The sequence below is a fragment of the Canis aureus genome, chromosome 2 (assembly GCF_053574225.1).
Source record: "Canis aureus isolate CA01 chromosome 2, VMU_Caureus_v.1.0, whole genome shotgun sequence".
NCBI classification, from domain to species: domain Eukaryota; kingdom Metazoa; phylum Chordata; class Mammalia; order Carnivora; family Canidae; genus Canis; species Canis aureus.
Genome location: NC_135612.1, coordinates 90,717,619 through 90,740,913, shown reverse-complemented (window position 1 = coordinate 90,740,913; position 23,295 = coordinate 90,717,619). Strand labels below are relative to the sequence as shown.

The window sequence follows — 23,295 nt, the reverse complement described above, 5'->3', positions numbered from 1 at the left end:
AGTGAGTGAAATCTTGAATAAATATTCATAACAACTGAGTGTTTTGATGAAGTTAATCATATGATCAAATCCTAGATTTTCTGTTTTGACTATAGAGATAAGTTTTCTTCTAGCAAACCCATGTATACAACAACTATTGTAGATGTATATTTTATTTTAAGTGTATTTTTCCAAGTTTTTTTTTGTGTGTGTGTGTGCAATAATAATAGGTATTAAGAGATAAAGAAAAAATAATGCTGTTAATTCTGAGTCGATTTATACAAATGTTTACATTGGAGAGCCAGACTGCATATGTTGAGATTGTTCTAAAGTGGAGCCCATGCAACATATGAAATGGTGGTAAAGCATTTGACTCAATGCTTTCTTCTAAGAGCTGATAATCTACCTGAGAGAGAAACACAGCATAAGAAGTGGGGAAAATAGTTATTTTAACACATGGCACCAGAATTTATATACTGGGAGGGGGTCTCTTTTATTTATATGGTCTAAAAAAGGAGACATCTACCTTTCAAATATGAGGGAAGGATTTTTTAACAATAGAATGTTTGAGATCTGTAGAAAACATGAGGAGAATTTGATTTTTGTTCCTGATGGGGAAAGGAAACAAAAAAGATATCCAAAAAAAAAAAAAGGAAAGGAAAGTAGAAATCTTAATTATCTGTTATCTATTATCTTAATGAAGATAAAAGCCAAGAAATGCGATGGTCTTTGTTAATAGTATGATGTTTAAATTGAATTAAAATAGTTTCTCTTGATAAAATCCCCTGTGTCTTCTAAGTAGACAAAATAGGTATACTCAGTGTGATCTTCAACCACTGTTTGTAACTAGGCTAAGCGTGATGGTTCATTTCATGTGTTAGCTCAACTTGCCAAATGATCCCCAGATAGCTGATAAAATATTTATTTTTAAGCATGTTTGTGAGAAGGTTTCCAGAAGAGATTAGCATTTGAATCAGTGGACTAAGTAAAGAAGTTCTATACTCCCTGGTGTGAACAGACATCATTCAAATGATTGAGGGACCAAATAGAACAAAAAAGTGGGAGGAAGGGCAGATTTTTATTCTCTTTTCTTCATCTGAGATGACCATCTTCTCCTGCCCTCAGATATCAGAGCTCCTGGTTCTCAGACCTTCAAATTCTGGGACTTATACCATCAAGTCCCCACATTATCAGGGCTCTTTGGTCTCAAACTGAATTGTTAACAACTGGCTCTCCTTGTTCTCCTTGTTCTCCATCTTACATAACCACATGAGCCAATTCCTAAAGTCTTCCCCCTCCACGCCTCTCTCAATCTTTCCATTCTATTCTATTCACTGTATTTCTGTGAAAAACCCTGGCTAATACACTAGGTAATTCAGATTAAACACCTGTTCACAATAACAAAAAATGACAGTCAAGAGGCTTTATTTTGCTCAAAGGTATAAAGAAGTTAACAAGGAAGAAAGGATTATGGGCCCAGAATTTAGGGGGTGATAACTCCATGCTTGTTCTAGGAGCACTTGCCAATTGCAGAAGAAACTGCTGAGAGCCCAAGAGGTCTTGAGATACTCATGAACCTCATAAAATGTAGAGTTCAAGGTATACCAGAGGTAGGGACATACTTTAGGACAGGACCCTGAAAGGTTACATTTTTAAAGAAGAGTTGACCTAGAAATAGAAGCCTCTGGCATGGATGAAAACAGCTCAACACATGTTAATCCCTAAAATTGGACCTATGTCATATGGAATCACTAGCACCTCTAGACACCTTGAGGAAACAAGTTTGCTTATTCTCTGAAGAAATATAACATTATTGTAAGTCTCAAACTATCTTTACAATTTGTTCACATACATTGTCTAGTAGTCAATAAAAAATCATCAGTAACACAAGAAAAGAAGACAGTATATACTAAAACAAAACAAAACACTCAAAAGGACTCCAGCTAGTAGAGATATCTGGAATAACTTAAAATATCTTAGTATGTTTGAGGCAATTAGAGATAAGATTGAGAATTTTGGCATAGAACTAGAAATCATTTTTTTAAGATTTTATTTATTTATTCATGACAGAGAGAGAGAGAGAGAGAGAGAGGCAGAGACACAGGCAGAGGGAGAAGCAGGCTCCATACCGAAAGCCTGATGCGGAACTTGATCCCAGGTCTCCAGGATCATGCCCTGGGCTGAAGGCAGGGCTAAACCACTGAGCCACCCCAGGGATCCCATAGAAATTATTAATTATTATTATTATTATTATTTTATTTTATTTTATTTTTATTTTATTTTTTATTTTTTATTTTTATTTTTTTTAATGAAGGAACCAAATAGAAATTCTGGAATTGAAAATAAAATATCAGAAATTAAGAACTCAATAGATTGTCTTAACAGAGGACTTGACATAGAAAAAGTGAGAACAAAGTAGAAATGGGCCAGAAGAAAAATTTTAAAAGGACAGAGAAATGCAAAAGAGGGAATAAAAAACATAATGAATACAGTGAGAAGAAATAGAATGTGTAATTGGAGTCCTAATGTAGGGGGGAGAAAAAAACAACAAGACAGACAATATGTTAAGGAATAATAACAGAAAATATTTATTAACTTTTAAAGACATTAAATCACTTCATCGAAAGATCTCATAGGGCTTCTGATTCTAGATACAATAGAAATACATTCCACCATAATCATTTCACAAACAACAAAATAGAACAAAACTATAGAACCAAGTTTTCTAAAACAGATGACAAAACACTCTGAATGTTGCAGAAAAAGAAGACTGTCCAGCAGCCTCAGGATCTGAGAACCACCACAATGGTATTTCTCCTCTGCAGCTTCAGAGATTGTAGACAGCACCCAGTCTTTCTGCACAACCGTGCAATAAGGGGGTAATACACACTCCCTCCTTCCCAACAATAGAGCTGAGCCAAGGGTTCCAAGGGGAGGGAGTTACAGAAAGAAATTTGCAAACTCTGGGCATGACTTCCTGAGCGGATCTCTAAGTGGCTCATACTTGAAACTGACACAAAACAACACAGCAAACCTTGAGAACTAAGGAGGGATCCGAAACACAACCTAGGATTCAGGTTAGCCTCTGGGAAACACACAACTGGAGCAGAGCAAAATAGCACTGCAAAGGCTTTGAAAACTAAATTGACATTTTAAATTTCACTTATTTATTCATGAGAGACACACAGAGAGAGGCAGACACAGGCAGAAAGAGAAGCAGGCCCCCCACTGAACAGGGAGCACAATGTGGGACTTGATCCCAGAACCCCGGGATCATGACCTGAGCTGAAGGCAGATGCTCGACCCCTGAGCCATCCAGGCATCCCCTAAATTGACATTTTAATCACAGTTAACAAAAATGTGCATTCTGGACCTGAACAGGTTTGACTGTTTGCTAAATAGATTTCAAGAGGAACTGGGGTCTCATAATATAATACACATAATATTTAGGATAAAATCTCAAATTACTCATCATAGCAAGAACCACCATGACTTCAGTATCCATGAGAAAAGACCATTGAAAATTGTTAACACTGAGCTGGCACAAATGCTGGAATTGTCTGACAAGGATTTAAGGCAATATATGGACTGAATGTTTGTATCCCCTCAAAATTCATACCTTGATCCCTAAACCCCAATGTGATGATATATGAAGATAAGACCCTTTGGAAGGTCATTAGAATTAGATGAGGCCGTGAGGGAAGGGCTCTACTTTGATGGGATTGGTGCCCTTGTAAGAGGAGATACCAGAGAACTTGCTCAAGCTCCCTCTCTCCTTTTCTCTCTCATTTCCTGTCATGTGATGACACAGTGAGAAAGTAGCAATCAGCTAGCCCAGATGAGAACTCTCACCAGAACCTAACCTCGATGGCAGCTTGATCTTCTAGACTCCAAAACTATGAGAAAATAAATTTCTGTTGTGTAAACCACTGTCTTTTCTTTTTCTTTCTTTCTCTTTCTCTCTTCTTTCTTTCTTTCTTTTTCTTTCTTTCTTTCTCTTTCTTTTCTTTCTTTCTTTCTTTCTTTCTTTCTTTCTTTCTTTCTTTCTTTCTTTCTTTTTCTTTCTCTTTCTTTCTTTCTTTCTTTCTTTCTTTCTTTCTTTCTTTCCTTCTTTCCTTTTTTGAAGCTGTAACAGACTAAGAAAAATAACCTTCATAAAAGTGCTCTAGCAAGCAATTGCAAATCCTATTGAAAATAAATAAAGAAAATAGAAATCTTCGGTAAAGAAGCAGAAGATATAACAGAACAAGATGAAAGTTTTGAACTGAAAAATATAGTAATGACAACCACAACAACAAAACATCACTGGATGAACTCAATAACAGAATGGAGATGGCTGGAGAAATTATCAGTGAACTGGAAGACCTATCCAAATGAATTGTCCAATCTGAAAGCAAATAGTAATTAACTGAAAAAAATTAAATAGACCCTGAGACCACAGATATCTCAGGAAAAATAGCAAATATGGTATTCATGTGATCAAAGTCCCAGAAGAAAAGGAGAAAATGTAAGTCTGGAAAAAATATTTGTGTTATATTGGCATAAATTAGGTATGTAGAGATAGAACAGTATAGATTCCAGAAATAGAGCGTACCTAAAAGACAATTGATTTTTGTCAAAAATATTAAAGTAATTTAATGAAGAAAGGAAAATCTTTTCCATAAATGGGATTGGCACTAGATATTGATATTTAGAAAAGATAATAATCTTAAACCATATATATATTTATATATTCATATATATATATATTTGAAATGGAACATGAACATAAACACAAAATCCGCAACTCTAAAATCTCTAAAAGAAACTATCAAAGGAAATCTTTGTGACCATGTGGCAAATAATGTTCTTCAGGCAGAGTTCCAAAAGAAATCATTATAAAGAAAAAAAAATAACAAATTACATTCAATAAAACATTTTTTAAAATTCTGACTTTTGAAAGACACTGTGAAGAAAATAATAAAAAAAAAGCCCAGAGCGACATATTAGGAGAAAATATTTTCAAAACATATTTGTAACAAGAGACTTTATCCAGCTTAGATAAAAAATTCATGGTAAGAAAACAACCCAATTTTTTTAAATGGGCAAAAATTTGAACAGTCCACTAAAGATGATACACAAGCAGCTAATAAGCATATGAGAAAGTTCTCAATAACATTAGTTATTGGGGAAAATGAAATTAAAACTATTGATTTACTAATTAGACAGCTAAAGAAACTTAAAAGACTTGCAATAGCAAGTTTTGGTAAAGATGTGGAACAACTGGAATTATTAAGCATTGCAAGGGATATAAAATGTGAAAACCACTTTGGAGTATCTAAGAACAACTTTGAGTGTTTCTTATAAATGTAAATAAATAATTTCTAAAGACAGAATTCTATTCCTAGATATCCACCAAGAGAAATGAGAACATATGTCCACATAAATATTTGCACAAGAATGCTCTTAGAAGCTTTATGCGTAATAACTCCAAATTGAAAAGGACCAAATTGTTTACCTACATGTAAACATGTAAGGAGGTAAGCAAACCGCACGCTATTCACTCAACCAAATAACTATTCAACAAAAGAGAAAATAACATGCAAAACTCTCAAAAACTCTATGATGAGTGAATGCAGAAATATGCAAAAAAAATATTTCTCTCTACAATTCTAGAACAGGAAAAATTAATCTCTAGTGGCAGAAAGAAGATCTTCATTTGTTTCATCTGGAATGAGATTATGGAAATGGATATAAAGGAGAACAGGGAAATTTGGGGGATGATGAAATGATGTATATCTTGAGTATAGTGATGGATGCAATGTTCTAAATATTTTTTTTCAAAATTTACCAACTTTTTATGCTTAAATGAATGTATTTGATTGATATGTATTAAACCTCAATAAATTGTATGTACATACTATTCATATTATACACACCATATGATACATATGTGTGTATATACACATGTGTTTGTGGTTTTTAAATATTTAATTTATTTGACAGAGAGAGAGAAGGAGAGAGCACAAGCAGGCAGAGAAGGAGAGGGATAAGCAGACTCACCCCTGAGCAGGGAGCCTGACTTGGGGCTTGATCCCAGGACCCTGGAATCAGACGTGAGCCGAAGGTAGATACCTAATTGACGGAGCCACCCAGGCACCCTGACATATGTTTTTGTGTAGATGTGCGTGTATTTTCTTTTTTTTTTTTTTGAATTATTCATTCATGAGAGACACACAGAGAGAGGCAGAGACACAGGCAGAGGGAGAAACAGGCTCCCTGTGAGGACCCTGATGGGGGACTTGATTCCAGGGCCCCGGGATCACAACCTGAGCCAAAGGTGGGTGCTCAACCACTGAGCCACCCAGGTGCCCCATGTGTGCATTTTCACAGAAAAAAAAAAAGAGTGAAATATTTATCAGTGTTCCCTAAAGAAAGATTTTATAGGAATATAATTCTTCTAGAAAGTCCACTACTATAATATAGCATGCAAAGTACGAAAGTTAAAAATAAACTCAAGATGGATTAAAACCTAAATTGAGACCTGAAACCATAAAAGTCCTAGAAGAGAATGCAGGCAGTAACATTTACGACACTGGCTATGACAACTTTTTCTAGATATGTCTCCTGAGGCAAGGGAAACAAAAGCAGAAAGTAAACTATTAGGACTACATAAAAATAAAAAGCTTTTGCACAGTGAAGGAAACTATTGACGAAACAAAAAGGAAACCCACAGAATTGAAGAAGGTATTTGCAAATGACATACCTGATAAAGGGTTAGGATTGAAAAAATATAAGGAGCTTATACCACTCAGCATCCAAACACCAAATAATCCAATTAAAAATGGATAGAAGACGTGAGCACACATTTCTTCAAAGAAGACATCCAGATGGCCAACAAACACATTGAAAATATGTTTATTGTTACTTACCATCAGGGAAATGCAAATTGGTGCTACAATGAGATATCACCTCACATCTGTCAGAATGGCCCAAATCAACTGCACCAGAAACAACAGGTATTGGTGAGGATGTGGAGATAAAGGAACTCTGATGCACTGTGGGTGGGAATGCAAGCTGGTACAGGCCCTGTCGAAAACAGTATGGAGATTCCTCCAAATGTTTAAAATAGAGCTACCGTATGACCCAGCAATCATGCTGCTATTCTTTACCCAAAGAATAGAAAAACACTAATTCAAAAGAATACATGCACTCCTATGTTTATAGCAGCATTATTTATAGTAGCCAAAGCATGGAGGCAGCCCAAGCATGTGTCCACGGATAGATGCATGGATAAAGGAGATGTGGGGTATGCATGTAATGGCATACTATGCAGCCATAAACATAATGAGATCTTGACATTTGCAAAAACATGGATGGAGCTGGAGAGTGAAATGTTGAGCAAAATAAGTCAGAAAATGACAAATACTGTATAATTCCACTCATATGTGGAATTTAAGACACAAAACGAATGAGCAGGGGTAGGTAGAGAGAGTGAGAGAGACAGAGACACAGAGAGACAGAGAGAAACCAAGAGACAGACTCTTAACTATAGAAAATGAACTTATAGTTACAGAGAGGAGGAGGTGGGTGAGAGGATGGGTGAGATAGGAGGTGGGATCCAGGAGGGCACTTGTCATGATGAGCACTGGGTGATGGATGGAAGTGTGGAACCACTATATTGTACATCTGAAATTAATAGTATACTGTATGCTAACTAACTGGAATTAAAATAAAAACAAACAAACAAAAAAGAAACTGAAAAAAAATTAATGTCCACAGAAGCAGACATCTTGAAAATCAGAAAAATAATGACTGCAACAGAGAACAGAGACTGCTGAGGTTGCCATGGGGGTGGTGGTGGTGGTGGTGGTGGTGAGGGAATGGACAAAATGGGTGGAGAAGAGTGGGAGATATAGGCTTCCAGTTATGAAATAATTAGTCCTGGGAATAAGACGTACAACATAGGGAATATAGTCAATGATACTGTAATAGTATTTTATGGTGGCAGGTAGTGGCTACGGTTTGGGTGAGCATAATATGTAGAAATGTTGAATCAGTATATTGTAAACCTGAAACTGAAGCAATATTGCACGTCAACCAGAGTCAAACAAAACCTTAAAAAAAAAAGATTCATTATATGACTATCAGTGATATACTCGGTGGCCTTCATAATGTTTTATCTTAAAATTAAATTAATCTAATTTTAATTAAATTCAGTAAAGTATGTATTGTTTAAAGACTTTGAATAGTATTTGATGGAATAAATACTGACTTTCTAGGGCAAACGAATTTCTCAATGTGACAATTTTGTAAAGCTAAATTATTATTTTACTAAGCCCATAAAATTCAAATATATTTTTATGTGTTATAGACACATCTGGAAATGATATATTTCATTTTCTTCTGCTGCCAGAAAGATGACTATCAATGCTAATTTCCTTTGTAAGAAAATTCGGAATGATCTCCTGGATTAGCTTTCATAAAATTGTTGCTTCACTATTAACATAGTTGTGATATTCTTTAACAGGCACATTTCTACATCTTAATTGGCTATTAAATATGGAAAAAAAGGGAACCTCAAATTTGATGTAAATGATATTTGATAAGTGTGTCCTTTAGTGACAATTAATTATTTTAGTCCTTGGTAATATTCCCAGGTCTCTAGAGAAAGATGGGGGGAAATCCAATTTCCTTACAAAAAAAATCTGTGTTTGGGTTAATGTTCCTTTCTGAATGAAATTGTGTTGCTTATTTCACAATCCCAAAAGTTTACGATTATTAAGAAAAGTAACTTGCATTTTGAAGATAATTTGAGATTTCCAAGACGTTGAATTTCTGTTTCCTTTTGTATAAATGTGGTAAGCACCTAAAGAACAATAAAAAATACAAAATGCATAAACAAAATTAGACACCTATTTTGTTTGTAGCTAGCTGGCATAGAGTCCTCAACTCTACTTCAAACAGATTTATTAACAAAATTTGAAGGGCTTAATAATTTTCAAAGAAAAATATTGCCTCTGGAAGTCAAGGGCCTTTTGTGTTGTGAGCCAAACCTGTCTTCTGTGTTCCAGATACTTCTCAACTTTCTGGTGGGAATTCTGCAACATGCCGTTTTTATTAAGGCTAAGAATTATTGGATCAAATGTGGATGTAAACCCTAATTTTAAAAATATAATTAACAATACATACTTGAAAATATGTATTTTATTTCCCTAGTACCATTTGTTCCTCATGTGAACAGGTCTAAGTTTCATGTAGCTCTGTAGAGAGCACTTTCTAAGCTGGCCAGTAATCATCACAGAGTACCCATTGCGTCTGTCCAGGGTTGTGTGTTGAGTGAATACAAATCAGAATTTTTTGTTTTTCCTCTGTCCCACTGACTCAGGAAAATAACATACAAAAGGTAAAAAATGAGTAATTTCACCCTTCTTGAACCTACACTTTCTCCTCACCTCGCCCCAGCCCCATCACAAATATTACAAATCCTACTGTATGTTGAATATCTTGGCCTTTTTCTAATTAAAGGCGGCTGCCCAATTCCCCAGGCAGTGCAAAAACCCTTCAGGTCCTAAAAAGAAATGACTTTCAATCGAAAAGCTAGTAAATAAGTCAGTTTGAAGCCCAAAAGCAATTATCATTACAGGGAGGTATTTTGTTAAAAGTCCATCTTGAGTTGGCTAGTTTGGGTTTTCTAGTAATTGGAAGGCAGACAGACAGAAATTTCAATCCCAAACATTCATACAATTTCTCCACATTATAATGACACTTAGGTAAAGATGTTTTTGCTAGAGTTGCCTAAATAGCAAGTGTTTGTCACTCTCAAAAACTCTGTGGAAAAGAGATGATTCTATCTTAGACTGCATTTATATAATTCTAATTATATCTATATCACCAGGAATTTTAACTGGTTATATAATGCAATTCAATTCAGGATCCGAGACTTTATTTGATGCAAAGCACGGCACTTATCTTCAGAAGGGAGATGATTATCAAGGTGGTTAAAGTACAAGAAATTTGAAATCTGCAACAGAAGGAGACAAAATCTCATTACACAAAGCGTAGGAGAAATCTTGTAAACAAGAGGCAAAGGGCCATGGAGATAGGAAGGAGAAAATGAAGCAGCTGGACCTGGGAAAAGGGTGAGGTAATGAAGAAAGATTTCATGGAGAAAGTGACATGTGAGGCAGTATTTGCAAGACAACTTTATTTCCACAGGCAAAGCTGGAGGAAGAGGGCTTTCTAGAAAAAGGAATGGTTAAAAGCCTGGAGATGGAAAAGCACGGGGGTGTGTTATGGAAGCAAAAACCATACGGTTTCAATAAAGGGGAGAACATGAATACGGTAAACGTAGGCAATGTGTCTTCACTGCAATCTGCAACAAATATGTGAGATTTCTCGTTTCTGAGACATGGACAGCCAATACATTATGTTTTGCAGGGAGTAATATGATAAGAGCCATTTGGGGAGAAATAAATATATCGACATGGAGAATAGAATGTTGGAGCTGGAGACACTCAGAGTAGAAGCTATGACTCACCAGAGGTGGCTGAAGCAAAAGAACTAGAGGAAATGAGGGCTGGATTCAGTCAGACGCCCTTGGCATGAAGAAAGGCAGCAAATGAGAAAGGTGTAGAATGCACAATTTACAAAATGCTCAAAAAGGGTGAAAAAAAGGGAGGGGTGTCATTATGAATCAAGGTTTAAGACCTCAACATTTGGCAAGATGATTGGCTAGAAACAAACTTATGGAATTCAGTTGGAGATATATTTAAAGGAAGTGGCAGTGAGGATAAATGAGCAAGAATTCCTCTCACTCTCATAGCATCAGCCAGCACTGCTATAAAGACAAGACACTAAAATAACATTCATTCATTCAGAAAGCACTTATTCTCATTGTGTGTCAACTATATTTCAATAAAATAGCGTCTCTTATAAAAGAGAAAATAATTGAAAATGTTGCATGCATTTTTTTTGGTGTTGCATGCATTTTGATGAGTACTTCACACAATGAAAATAATAGTTAATATTTATTTAAGATATTTTTGGAAAAAAATATATTTTTGTATGCCAGGGCCATTCTCAATTATGGAGTCATTTAACCCTTACATCTCTACCTGATAAAAGAGCAGGTTTAGTGGGGTTGGGACACTCAGCCAAGGACACCAAGCCAGTATATATCACAAGCTTGACAGAAATCATTGTCTGTTTGCTTCCAAAAAAATTATTTTAGTCTGTGTTATGCCATCTAAATTGCTATTGGGATCCAAGGAGTTGCAGTGGGTAAAATGGTAACAAGAAGGTATCTTAGAAGGCACTGAATATGTAACTGAGTCTCAAGGAATGAGGGAGGCAGTTGCATGTAAGGCATATCAGGAGTATCAGGAGATGCCAGGTGGGGAGGTCCTTCTAGACAGTGGTAACAGCCTATGCAAAGGCCTTGAGGTGAGAAGTAAGGCACATTTAGGGACCTGTGACTCATCATAGGGATTATTATTCTGTCCTAAGATGAGTCTCTGGGGAAGTGGATGCTATTTGGTCACCCTATCATTGCCATTACTCTTTGAAAATGATATCAGAAAATTATTAGGGAAGGAAAAATAAAATAAGATGAAAATTGAGAGAGAGATCAACCGTAAGAGACGCTGAACTCTAGGACACAAACTGAGGGTTGGGGAGGAAGGTAGTGGGGAATGGGGTAATTGAGTGAAGGGAATTAAGGAGGGCACTTGATGTAATGAGCACTGGGTTTAATATACAACCAATGAATCACTGAATTTTACCTCTGAAACTAATAAAAAATAAAAATTCCTTGCTCAAGAAAAAAAGTTATTAAACCAAATCTCAAACAGTTGCCTCAATTAGCTTGTGTCTTACAAAATATTATTTTTTTTCAATAAGAAAAGAATTAAAAGTGCTCAACCCTCTTTCAGACAGTCACTTGGGCTAGGGCATAACTGAGCCTCAATCTCACCTGTTAGGTAAGGTTTGGCAAGAACATCTCTGAGGTCAAATAACTAGAGGAAAATCTACTCCGTTACTCTGATTTACTGTTTCTTTTAAAGAGGATCCATGGCAGGAACTATTTGAAGTGAAATATGGAGGCTTTGACCTTCTCTTTTGTCAGTTATTTTGGGGTGGGGATGGTAATCAAAGGTTTATGGTCCGTGATACTGCGTGGTTAAGATAGGCAACAGGAGGTACTTTTAAAACTATTGATCCTGAGACATACTGCCTGGGTTGGGATCTTGATTTTTATGAATTGTGTGACCTTTGGCAAATGTAATTGTTATATCTTGCTGTGTAACAAGCTATCCCAAACTTGGAAACTTAAAATAATAAACATTTATCACACACCATTTATAAAGGTCAGGAATCCAGGAGAGGCTTAGCTAGCTAGTTTTGGTTTAGGATCTCTTATGAACTGGAGTCATCTGAACAAGTGCAAGAATCCAAGTTGGCTTCTGTGGCTATTGGCAGGAAGTTTAAATTCCTCACTATATGGGTCACGTCATAGAGCTGCTCACAAGTATAGTAACTGGCTTCCCTGGAATAGAGAGACAGAGACAGACAGAGAGACCAGGACAGAAAACAGAGTTTTTTTTATGACTTAGTCTTAAGAGGGACATCCCATCATGTCTGCCATATACTATTCATTAAAAATGAATTATTAATAGTCGAAAGAAAAATTGAGAAAATGATCCCATTGAAATTGAACCAAAAATAATAAAATATCTAGGAATAAACTTAACAAAATACTCTGATAGATATTATATATTGACGAAAAAAATTGAAGATGACATAAAGAAATTGAAGGATGTTCCAATGCTCATGGATTAGAAGAACAAATACTGTTAAAATGTCTCTACTACTCAAAGCAATATGCACATTTAATCCAATCCTTATCAAAATATCAAACAGAATTTTTCACAAAACTAGAACAAACAATCCTAGAATTTGTATGGAGCCACAAAAGACCTCAAATAACCAGAGCAATCTTGAAAAAGAAAAATAAAACTGGAGGTATCACAATTCCAGACTTCAAGTTTTATTACAAAACTGTAGTAATCAGAAGAGTATGGTACTGGCATAAAACAGACACATAGATCAATAAAACAGAATAGAAAACCCAGAAATAAACTCATAATTATATGGTCAATTAATGTTTTGATGGAGGAGGAAAGAATATCCAACGGGGAAAAGACTGTCTCTTCAACAAATTGTGTTGGGAAAACTAGACAGCGGCATGTAGAAGAATGAAACTGGACCACGTTCTTACACCAGACACAAAGTTTGAGAGTATTATGCTAAGTAAAGTAAATCAGTCAGAGAAAGACAAAAACCATATGATTTCCCTCATGTGGAATTTAAGAAACAACACAAATGAGCAAAAGAAAGGAAAAGCAAGAGAAACAGACTCTTATTTAAATAAAAGAACAAATTGATGGTTACCAGAAGGTAGGTCGGTGGTTGGGAGGTGGGGGGGGGTAGGGAGGTGATGGGGATTAATGAGTGATGCTTATCATGATGAGCACTGAGTAATGTACAGAATTGTCGAGTCATTATATTATGCAACTGAAAGTAATATAGTACTATTTTTATTTATCTTGGAATTAAAAAAGAACTTAATAAAAATAAGAAACTAAAGGGGACAAGACTTATCCTTCCTTTCTTGGGATAGGAGTATCAAGGAATCTATGGACATACCTTTAAACCATCACAGAAAGTTACCTATTTTTTTTTTTTTTTTTAGTATGGGTTTCCCTGTCTGTAAAATGGAGATACCAGTAGTATCTACGACACAGGTTTGGTATTAGCCAGAGAACAGAACCAATAGGATGTGTGTGTGTGTGTGTGTGTGTGTGTGTGTGTGTATGTGTGTGTGTGTGTGTAAGTAGAAACTGAGAGGGAGACTTTTGTTTATTATCAGGAATTGGCTCACACAGTCATGGAAGCTAATAAATCACAGGACTTGTACATGGCAAGCTGTAAACTCAGATGAGCCAATGTTGCTCTAGTCCAAATCTGAGGGTCTGAGAGTCATCGGAGAAAGTCTAGTATGAAAGCTTCAGGCTAAAGACCCAGGAAGAGACCATGTTTGAGTCTGAGTCTGAAGGCCAATGACCCAACTCAACACTGAAGCAGCAGGATCCCCCTTAATCTATCTTTTGTTCCATTCAAATCTTCAACTAATTGGATGAGAAACACCTCCCAACACCACCACCACCTTTCAGGAGGCCAAACTGCTTTACTCAATGTCCTAATTCAAATTTTAATCTCATCCAGACACACCCTGACAGATGCACCTAGAATAATGTTTGACCAAACGCCTGGGCACTCTGTGGCCCAGTCTAGTTGACATAAAATTTACCATCACAGGATTGTGTCATAAATTTAGTTCATTGGGGGAACCTGGGTGACTCAGTTGGTTAAGTGTCTGTCTTCAGCTCAGGTCATGGTCACAAGGTCCTGGGATCAAGCCCTGTGTGAAGTTCCCTGCTCCATGGGGAGTCTGCTTCTCCCTCTTCCTCTGCTCCTTCCCCTGTTTGTGCAGACTCTCTCTCTCTTTCTCTCTGTTAAATTAATTAATTAATCATTAAAAATATTAATTTCAGTTCATTGATAGTTGAAAAATGCCTAAAACAATGCATAATGAGCATTCGCTGCTCTCATTTTTGGATGAAACTAATTTCTAGAGAAGTAAAGTGACTTGCTGTTTAGCAAAACATATAAACTTTTAAATCTTAATTTTTCTTTCTGTTGCCATTCCTTTTTCCACGACTTTAAGGGCAGAGAATTCTAATTCACTTGCCCTATAAGCAAAGAGGCATCTGCATTCATTGATGGTGATACAAGATGTTGATGATATTTATGCTTTTTTGTATTGATCATAACCCTTTCCAGGTGATTCTCTTGGAAATGGACAGGCTTCATTAAAGTATATTAATAAATTGCCAACATTTGTTGGCAATCATCATATATGTCATCATATATGAGCCTAACATCCAAGGAGGGAAATGTACTAGGTCAGGTTCACCAGGGTATGTAACAGCTTCACTGGGTTGTGCTCTCCTTTGTAAAAGCACCAAGAATTTCAGAGACGGAAAGGAGCCATAAGAGATAGGGATAGAAAGAAAGAGGGAGCTGGACATAGCAAGCCTTCAACTTTCCCCAAATTAACTCTCTCTCAGAGCGTGTGGAGAAAAGAGAAAGCTCTGTAAACCAAAGGAACAGTTGAAGCTCAGCTCCTGTGTTCTAACCGCTGGTCTGTAGGCTTCCTCTCAATAAGGCTTGTGTGGGGCCCATTAGCTGAACATGAAGAATCTACCCCGACAGTTTCCCACTGCACAGCTGTTTCTGAATGCCTTGGTTCTGGTCTCTGAAGAGGATATAACCTAGGGAATATTCCTTCAAATACATAAAATCTCCACAAACCCCAAAGTGCAGGTCCCTCTCACTTTTGGCAGGCAGTAAGATGTTTCAGCTTTCAAGCTAGAATTGCCTCTTCGAGGTCACCAGGTTATTGAGGAATTGCAGTAAAACAAAGACAAGCTTCCCATGGAGAGTTTTCAATAAAGTCTTCGTGTACACCAGGAAAATGCATCAACATATTAGCCCCCATTGTCTTCTCTGGCTCTTAGTTGAAGGGGAAAGGACAATAAAAAATAGAGGGGGGAAAAAGGAAACAGATCTTTGAGTAGCAAATGGATAAAGTTATGTTCCAGGGCTTGAGAGCAATGTCAGGATATGCTTTTTAATTTTTTAAAAAATATATCATGTCATTTAAATAAGTTAAGGCCACATGGAAAACAGAAAGCTATGAAGAAGAGCAGAGTGTGATGCCTGGTACATAATGTGTGTTCAATAAATGTATGGTGAACAAATACGTTGATCAATAAAAGATGAAACAAAATAAAGTTATCATTTGCATGAATTAGGCTCCTTAAGTCTCCCTCGCTTCTCAGATTCAAATTCTTCTAAACCTGAAGAGACTTTGACAATCTGCTGGCCAGGATGGAAAAGGCGTGACAGTTTAGCTGGGGAAAGACAGGACGGTCCATATTCGTGGTCCTCTACTTTGACGGGTTATAACAGTATCATGTGGAGGGGTGTGAAAACAGACCACTGAATTCTATCCCCGGAGTTTCTAATTGATTAATTCTAAATGATGCCCATCAATCTGCATTTCTACTAAATTCCCAGGTGGTGTGATGTTGCTGGTCCAAGACCACACTCCCAGAACCACTTCTGTACGGGAAGAAATAGTGGTCTGAAAGTTCAAAAATGGATTTTTTTTTGCTTTGTTCTCTAATACCAGGATGTACTAGCTTGGATACTTCACACCTTGAAAATCGCTTATATGTAATAAGCTGTATAAATCTGCTGCATATACATGTACAGTTTTTTTGTAATTGAGTTTTCATGTATATTATCAAGTTTGCTTCTCCAAATAGTTTAGTGAGATGAAAAGGGCAGTAATGATATATTCAATAAATGAGGAAACTAAAACTCAAATGGCATAAGAGTAAACATCTTGATGTCAGTGACCATATCTTATTTATAGTAGTATCCTTAAATCTTAGGAACGTAAGAAATAAAAATAAAAAAAATAAAAAAAAATCTTAGCAACGTGAGCAGAGTGTATACAGGTCAAGAAGTATTTCATTAGTTAATTAATTTCATCCATAATGGCTAAGTAATGGAACCAGAGAGAGATCAGAGTCCTAGGACTCAGAGTGCGGTGTTCTTTGTAATTTTCCATAATATTCTCATATCAGAGTTTCTCTGCTCCTAATTCCCCTTCTAGTTGTTCAATGTATGATAGATCAACAGCAGCAGTGAATAAGCCACACAACTGTAAGCTACTCCAGGGAGGAGACAAGAGCATCTTTATCTCCCTCTTCATAGGAAGATGTCTGACACATAGTAGGTGCACCACCCATGTCTTTGGGGGTGAATTGCATGTTTATCTTCCCCACCAGCTACAGAACCATGCCTGTATGTGTCTGCCATCAGAGAATCTCTGGCAGGCCTCAAGTCTGGAGAATAAGTTTCAGGGGAACCACAAGCCGTGGAGGAGAGCCACCTGGGGTTTGGGCCATATGGTTCTGGCTTCTTCCTTGTGGGAGGGAAGCAGCCTCTTTAAACCAAAAAGCTTAGGAGGGGTGCCTGCCAATTCTGCTAACTGGCAGCTCCAGTCTGTAACCCTTGAGCTTGCTCTGCTATGCTTCCAAGTCCCCAAATGTGTTCAAGTCAAGGGAATGCTGCTGAATTGAAATGGATTTCCCCATCACTGCAAGGAAACAAGGCAAGCCTTAATTTTGACTTCTAAGCAGAGTCCCAGAGGGAGTATGCCTAATTAGACCAAGGATCAAACTCCTTCATGCCCTGCCAGAGAGGCCCACTGAGTTTCTGTGGGCCGGTGGCCATAGAATCTGTTTTCTGCTCACAGTGGCCTGGCTTCCCAGAAAAAAAAAAAAAAAAAAAAAGAAAGAAAGAAAGAAACCCAAAAACACCAACCAAAAAACACATAATGCGTGTTATCTTATCCAAATAATTCATAACATTGAAAGATGTTTCCTATATCAGTAATAGACTAAACTCTTTGTGTTTCTGGTATTTTAACAGAAAGTAACAGCTCTCATAAATGTCCCGTTAATCATAGTTATACGTTTTACTTGACTATTTGAATAATTATATGAAAAATAAGAAGTTAAGCCTTCTTTGCAAATTATGAGCAACTTTAGTGTCCACAGAATCTGAGCCATGTGTCTTTATTTACAAAGTTATCTGTAATATTAATATAAACACCAATCCCCGTAAACAACAGAAAGTTTGCTGAAAGTGTTTGAAAACTAAGAATCAGATAACATTTCTTGAAAGAACTCCTTCATACCTTAAACAGACACAAAATTATCTTTAGTAAAAGCTAGACATAATTGTACAAATATTCTTCTCCCAAGGGGTCTCAGTGACAACGCCGTGTGTTTATAAATCAAATGAACACACTTGAGCACTCTATTTGTACTATTAAACCCCACGAAATAGAGCTGTCTGGACATCTTTATGTTCCAACCAACTTTAAAAATCCCAGTTGCCCCAGGAGAAGGGCCTAAAATCCTGAGGATTAGAAAGACATGCCTCCGAGGGCCAGATGCACGGAGCCAAGAGCAGGATAAGCAAAAGTGAGGACAAAAAGTGAAGGTTAGAGGTGATTTGTAAAGGGCAGCTGTAGCTGATGCAACATCAAGTTATGAGAAAAAATAAAATAAAATTTAAAAAAAAATTACCAGGGGAACAGGGACAGAAAGAAGCCAGATGAGAGAAAGGCTGTGTGTTAGGAAAGGGGATTGGACCGCAGTCAGGTACTCAAGCAGGGCCTACGGACAGAGTGACGAGGTCTAGCTGCTGTATCTTGCCCCTTTTGTGGTTTCAACTCCTCTGATATAAAAAGACAATAAGCACAGGCTCTTGCCTGACATCAACATGGTTTCTAGGAAACTGTCTTATAAAAGGAGATGAATTTATGCAACAAATATTTATTAAGCATTAATATACACCAGGCACTATACAATGTGCTATTTATACATTGTGTTTGCACTGCTAAAACTCATAACCCAGTGGGGGAGACAAACATCTAATATTATTTGAATTCAAGTAAATGTTTTCTAAATTATTGATTGTGCGTGCGTATGTGTATACGCGCATACACAAACAGCCAAAGAAACCTAAAATTGGAATAATTTCAGCAAAACAGCCTGAAATAATACCAGAATGAATATTCAACAAAGCAAGGCAACCACTGAAATACTTCCAAACCGATCAGAAATCGCAGATCGGTATCTAAGAATCACTAAGCCTTTGGAGCCTGGAGGTTTGTGTTTCTCTCTTCTTACTCTCCCTAGTTGAATCGCTTGAACTACTTAGAGTCTTTTTTTTTTTTCTTCCATGGAGTGGGGATGTGACGGGGAGGGGGGGCTTCTCTTTGTTGCCTCTCCATACTCTTTACGCTTACCTACTTACCACAAGTCCTCCCGTCTGCCAGGAGCGGAGTGGCTTCACTACTTTATACCCCCCAACCACACATACACACAGCAGAAGTGATTTTTCTTTCTTCTTTTTTCCTTTTTTTTTAAAGATTTTACTTATTTATTCATGAGAGACACAGAGAGAGGCAGAGACCCAGGCAGAGGGAGAAGCAGGCTCCTTGCAGGGAGCCCAATGTGGGACTCGATCCCAGGACCCCTGGGACATGCCCTGAGCCGAAGGCAGGTGCTCAACCTCTGAGCCACCCAGGTGTCCCAGGGGTGATTTTTCAAAGATCTAAGTTAATACATATGACCACTATTGTCTAATTTCTGCAATATCATTTCTGCCTCCACAACTGAGCTTTTCTGTTTCCTTTCAATCCCTCAATATCTGAGGAATAATGTGCTTAATTAACAGTGAATTCTAGAGCTGGCATTCCAGTTCAAGGAGAGGACTAGAATCTCCTTGGTCTGTTGGAATAAGGATGGAAAGCAATGCCTCAGGTGTCTGAAAAGAGCATCCAGTTGATCTTCTCTGTAGAGGGAAGCACATCATTTCCCTTCTCCAGCCTCACTGAGGCCCACTGAGCTCCTTGGCAGAATCTACCAGCCTTGAACTCAGGCTAATTAGTGTGTCTTCCTGAGTACAGTGTCCTCTTTAGTAAAATCAAGCTAACAATACCTGTTTTGTAAGGTTGTTATGAGTATTTACAAAATGAGGCATAGGTGGTGCCTGGCACCATGCCTGCATGGAACAGGCCCTCAAGGCCTAAGATCTAGAGGGCCCTTTAGAATCTGGCTCCAGACTAACAATCAATTTATTTATCTCTTCCTTATTCCTCTCATATACCATATGCTCTAGTTACACTCTCCAGGATGACTTTTACTTCTCCTTGTCTTGCTTAAGAATATTTCTCTGTTTTCTACTGTTTTTAAACCAGTGGGCTCCTACTCATCCTTCACTGTCCAACACAATGTTAGTTCTTCTCCTTAGCTCTTTGCTGGATTTACCCACCAAAGTATAGGGGAATTAATCCTGATCTATGTTTCCTGTACTCACAATGAATTTTATGTATTCCTCTATGATCACACAAGTCATAATTCTAGACAGAGAGATAGATTCATGAATTATAGGAGCACATAGATGATAGATGATGATAGATAGATAGATAGATAGATAGATAGATAGATAGATAGATGATATGACCCAAGTCACCAGGGGCTCTCTAAGATCAAGGATATTTTCTTATTCATATGTTTTTCTTTTTAAATTAATAAACTTTGGCATCTTTAGAGCACATGTATGCTCATAGGAAAACTGAGGAAGGCGTAGAGTTTCCACATACTCCTACCTTCCCCCCTTACACATTCCCTCCACTGCCATCCACGTTCCATTGTAGTGTGCAACATTTGTCACGATTGATGAACCAACCTTCACACATAATTATCAATGAAAATCCAACGTTTATATTAGGGCTCATTCTTTGTGTCATACACTCTCTAGGTCTTGACAAATATATGGAGACATGTATCTATGACTACACCATCTTACAGAATAGTTTCAGTATCTAACCTCCCCCACCCCCCGCTCCTCTAACCATGGATCCTTCCTTCCTTCCTCCTCCTTGACCTCTGGCTGCAATGATTTTTTCACTGTCTTCATTATTTTCCTTTTCCTCGATGTCATACAGTTGGAATGATATAGTATATAATTTTCCAGATTGACTTTTTTCACTTGGAAATATGCTTTTAAGTTTCCACTGCATGGTTTTGTGACTCGATAACTCATTTCTCTTTATTGTTGAATAGTATTCCCTTGTTGGATATACTACAGTTAGTTTACCCATTCACCTATGGAAGGATATCTTGGCTACTTCTGAGTTTGAGCAACTACGAATTGTATTTGTGTGGGTCTACTTTAGGGTTCTTTTTTATGTTTCACTGGTCTATTTGTCTATCTTTCACCAATACCACACTGTGTTGATGATTCTATTTTTATAGTAAGACTTAAAGTTTAGGATCTTTTGCCTTTCTGTATAAACTTTAGAATTAGTTTATCAATATCTACAAAATAACTGGCCTGGATTTTGACTGGGATTTTTCTGAATCTATAAATCAAGTTTGTCTTTATACTGCCTGAAACCAACACAGTCCTTGATACATTTTTTAGGGTACTATTCATTGTTATTGATGCCAAATATCCACTGAGACTAATTAAAATTGATAATTTTGTACCTCCCCCAAATCTTAAGAAAATATGTTTTCAGTGGTTGCTGTTGCAAAATTATCAACTCCTCTTCCCTATGTGGTAGGAGGGAGGATGGAGGACGGAGGAGGGAGGAGGGGGAGTGGGGGACTGTGAAGACAGACTGTGTCATATGCTCCGCAAGGACAAGGAAACTTCTCTACTTTGCTGATGGTCATACCTTAACACCTGGAGCACTTCCTGCTGTTTCATAGAACAAAAAACTGGATATTTTTGAATGTTGAATGAATATGTTTTTTGGCCAGAGACCAACATGCTGAAGCAATTTCAGTTCCCCAATACACAGTAATTTCTCTGCTCTAAGTCCTTGGCCTGAGCTATTTCCTCTACCTGGGATCCTCTCCTTTCTCCTCTTTTCACCTAACTTCTACTCAACCTTCAAGTACCTGCTTCTACATTGCTTCTTCCTTGTCTCTATCTCCCATGTGCTTTGTTCCCCATTCTATTTCCAAGGATAAGCACACTTCGGCGTGCATTAGGTCCTCACACGTAATTACTATTTAAAATAGTATATTTAACCCTGTTCAGGGATTCACTCAATATAATAAAAATACATATTTAGACATTGTAATTGCTGAATGAGTTATTCACACACAATGACCCAATCTACACTCTAGATTAGAGTCCATAACATATTTTTGGATGCAGTATCATACTCGTAAGAGTATTTGGCATTTTCATCTCCTGGATCTATGGTGTAAACAGAATGGACATTCTGGATTTAAACTCTCTTTCTTATTGGAAAAATTGTCTCCAATCTAGGAAGGCATCTTGCATCTCATCACCTTAAAGGCAGCTGTTATCCATTTCCTGACTGTTCCAGTTGCAGCTTCTGGTCTTCTGCTGAAAGATTTCATTCCATTATTTATTACTCGTCCTATTAAATGTCAATGGGAAGATTCCCTGGAAAGGTGTGTTACTGTGGTTACCAGGAGCTTCTCTCATCCCAAGAAGAGTCTGCTTTCTGGGGTGCAGAGCAGGCTTTAAAATCAGCAGGAGCCACACATGCTGAAGCAGAGATGTATGAAGGACACAAAGAACCTGCTATTATTTTTAAAGCATCCTGGGAAATACCAGGAAGGATTCTGGGGTTTTCTTTCAAAATGATAACTTACGGACAGTTTGAGGCAAAGCCATGGAAATGAAAAGACTTGATTCTCCTGCCATAGATGGAACAGTGACTTTTTATTCTCTTGCTATCTTCCCCCACCTCAAAAAAATGCATTTTTTATGAGAAAGTCAAATTGGCCTTGTCTCGCAGGCAAACACTCCTCACAGAACAAATGAGCCCCCCCCCCTTTTTTTGGTTAAATTACAGAAACAGTGAAAGATTTATGATTCTCCTGGACAAAATCCTTTTGTTTTAAATAGTTGCCATTTTTCCATGAAGAAATCAGACACCTTGTTGGTGTTTTCTTATAGTAAACATAAGGTCACTGAAAGAACAGGCTAGATGAAAGATCACCCCAGTATTAAATTACTTCCATCTGCAAACACTGTAAATCCCGTAGACATAAAAAGAGAAGTTATGGTTAGAGTTCTGAAGTGTCATGTTTTTGGACTTGAAAAAAGTCCTTCTGCTGAGGACTTTATTCTATTGCCAAGATTAAGAAACATGAAGTCGTGACGCAGTAACTGGACCATGTCAAAAGCATTTTGCAGTAGAAATCTCGCTTGCTCACTCTTTTTCTCAGCCCTTTCCTCCATTCACGTCTGGCATTATCTAACATTTGAGGTTATATTGGAATAAATTGCTGCCAATTAAAGTCCCATAGTATTGGTTCTCAACAAGTTTTAAAGAACTTATTCAAGGCATACAATTATTCTCCTCAGCTTTTCTTTTTACTGATTGTAAATTGTTTATGTTTGGGATAGAAATCAAAATGGTCTCTTTTAGAAACAAGGTCATTTACATTTGTTATCAATTAATGCTATCCACAGTTGCAATTTGACTAAATTGTATAGTAATCTTTACGTAGGTCTTGATTTTTCATCCAACGTTATTAGTAGTTACTGTAAGCGAGAACAGTGACTGTTGTGCTC

General features: G+C 37.2%; 1 long non-coding RNA gene across 4 annotated transcripts in view; it reads right to left on the bottom strand.

The window, feature by feature from the left end:
• The window catches only part of LOC144291381 (uncharacterized), a 46,658-nt gene that overhangs the window by 5,886 nt on the left and 17,477 nt on the right, over positions 1-23,295 (bottom strand). For all 4 annotated transcript variants that reach the window (XR_013358643.1, XR_013358635.1, XR_013358634.1 and 1 more), the window contains one exon: positions 8,754-8,827. This is a non-coding gene — a long non-coding RNA (uncharacterized LOC144291381). The remainder of the gene's footprint in view (positions 1-8,753; positions 8,828-23,295) is intronic.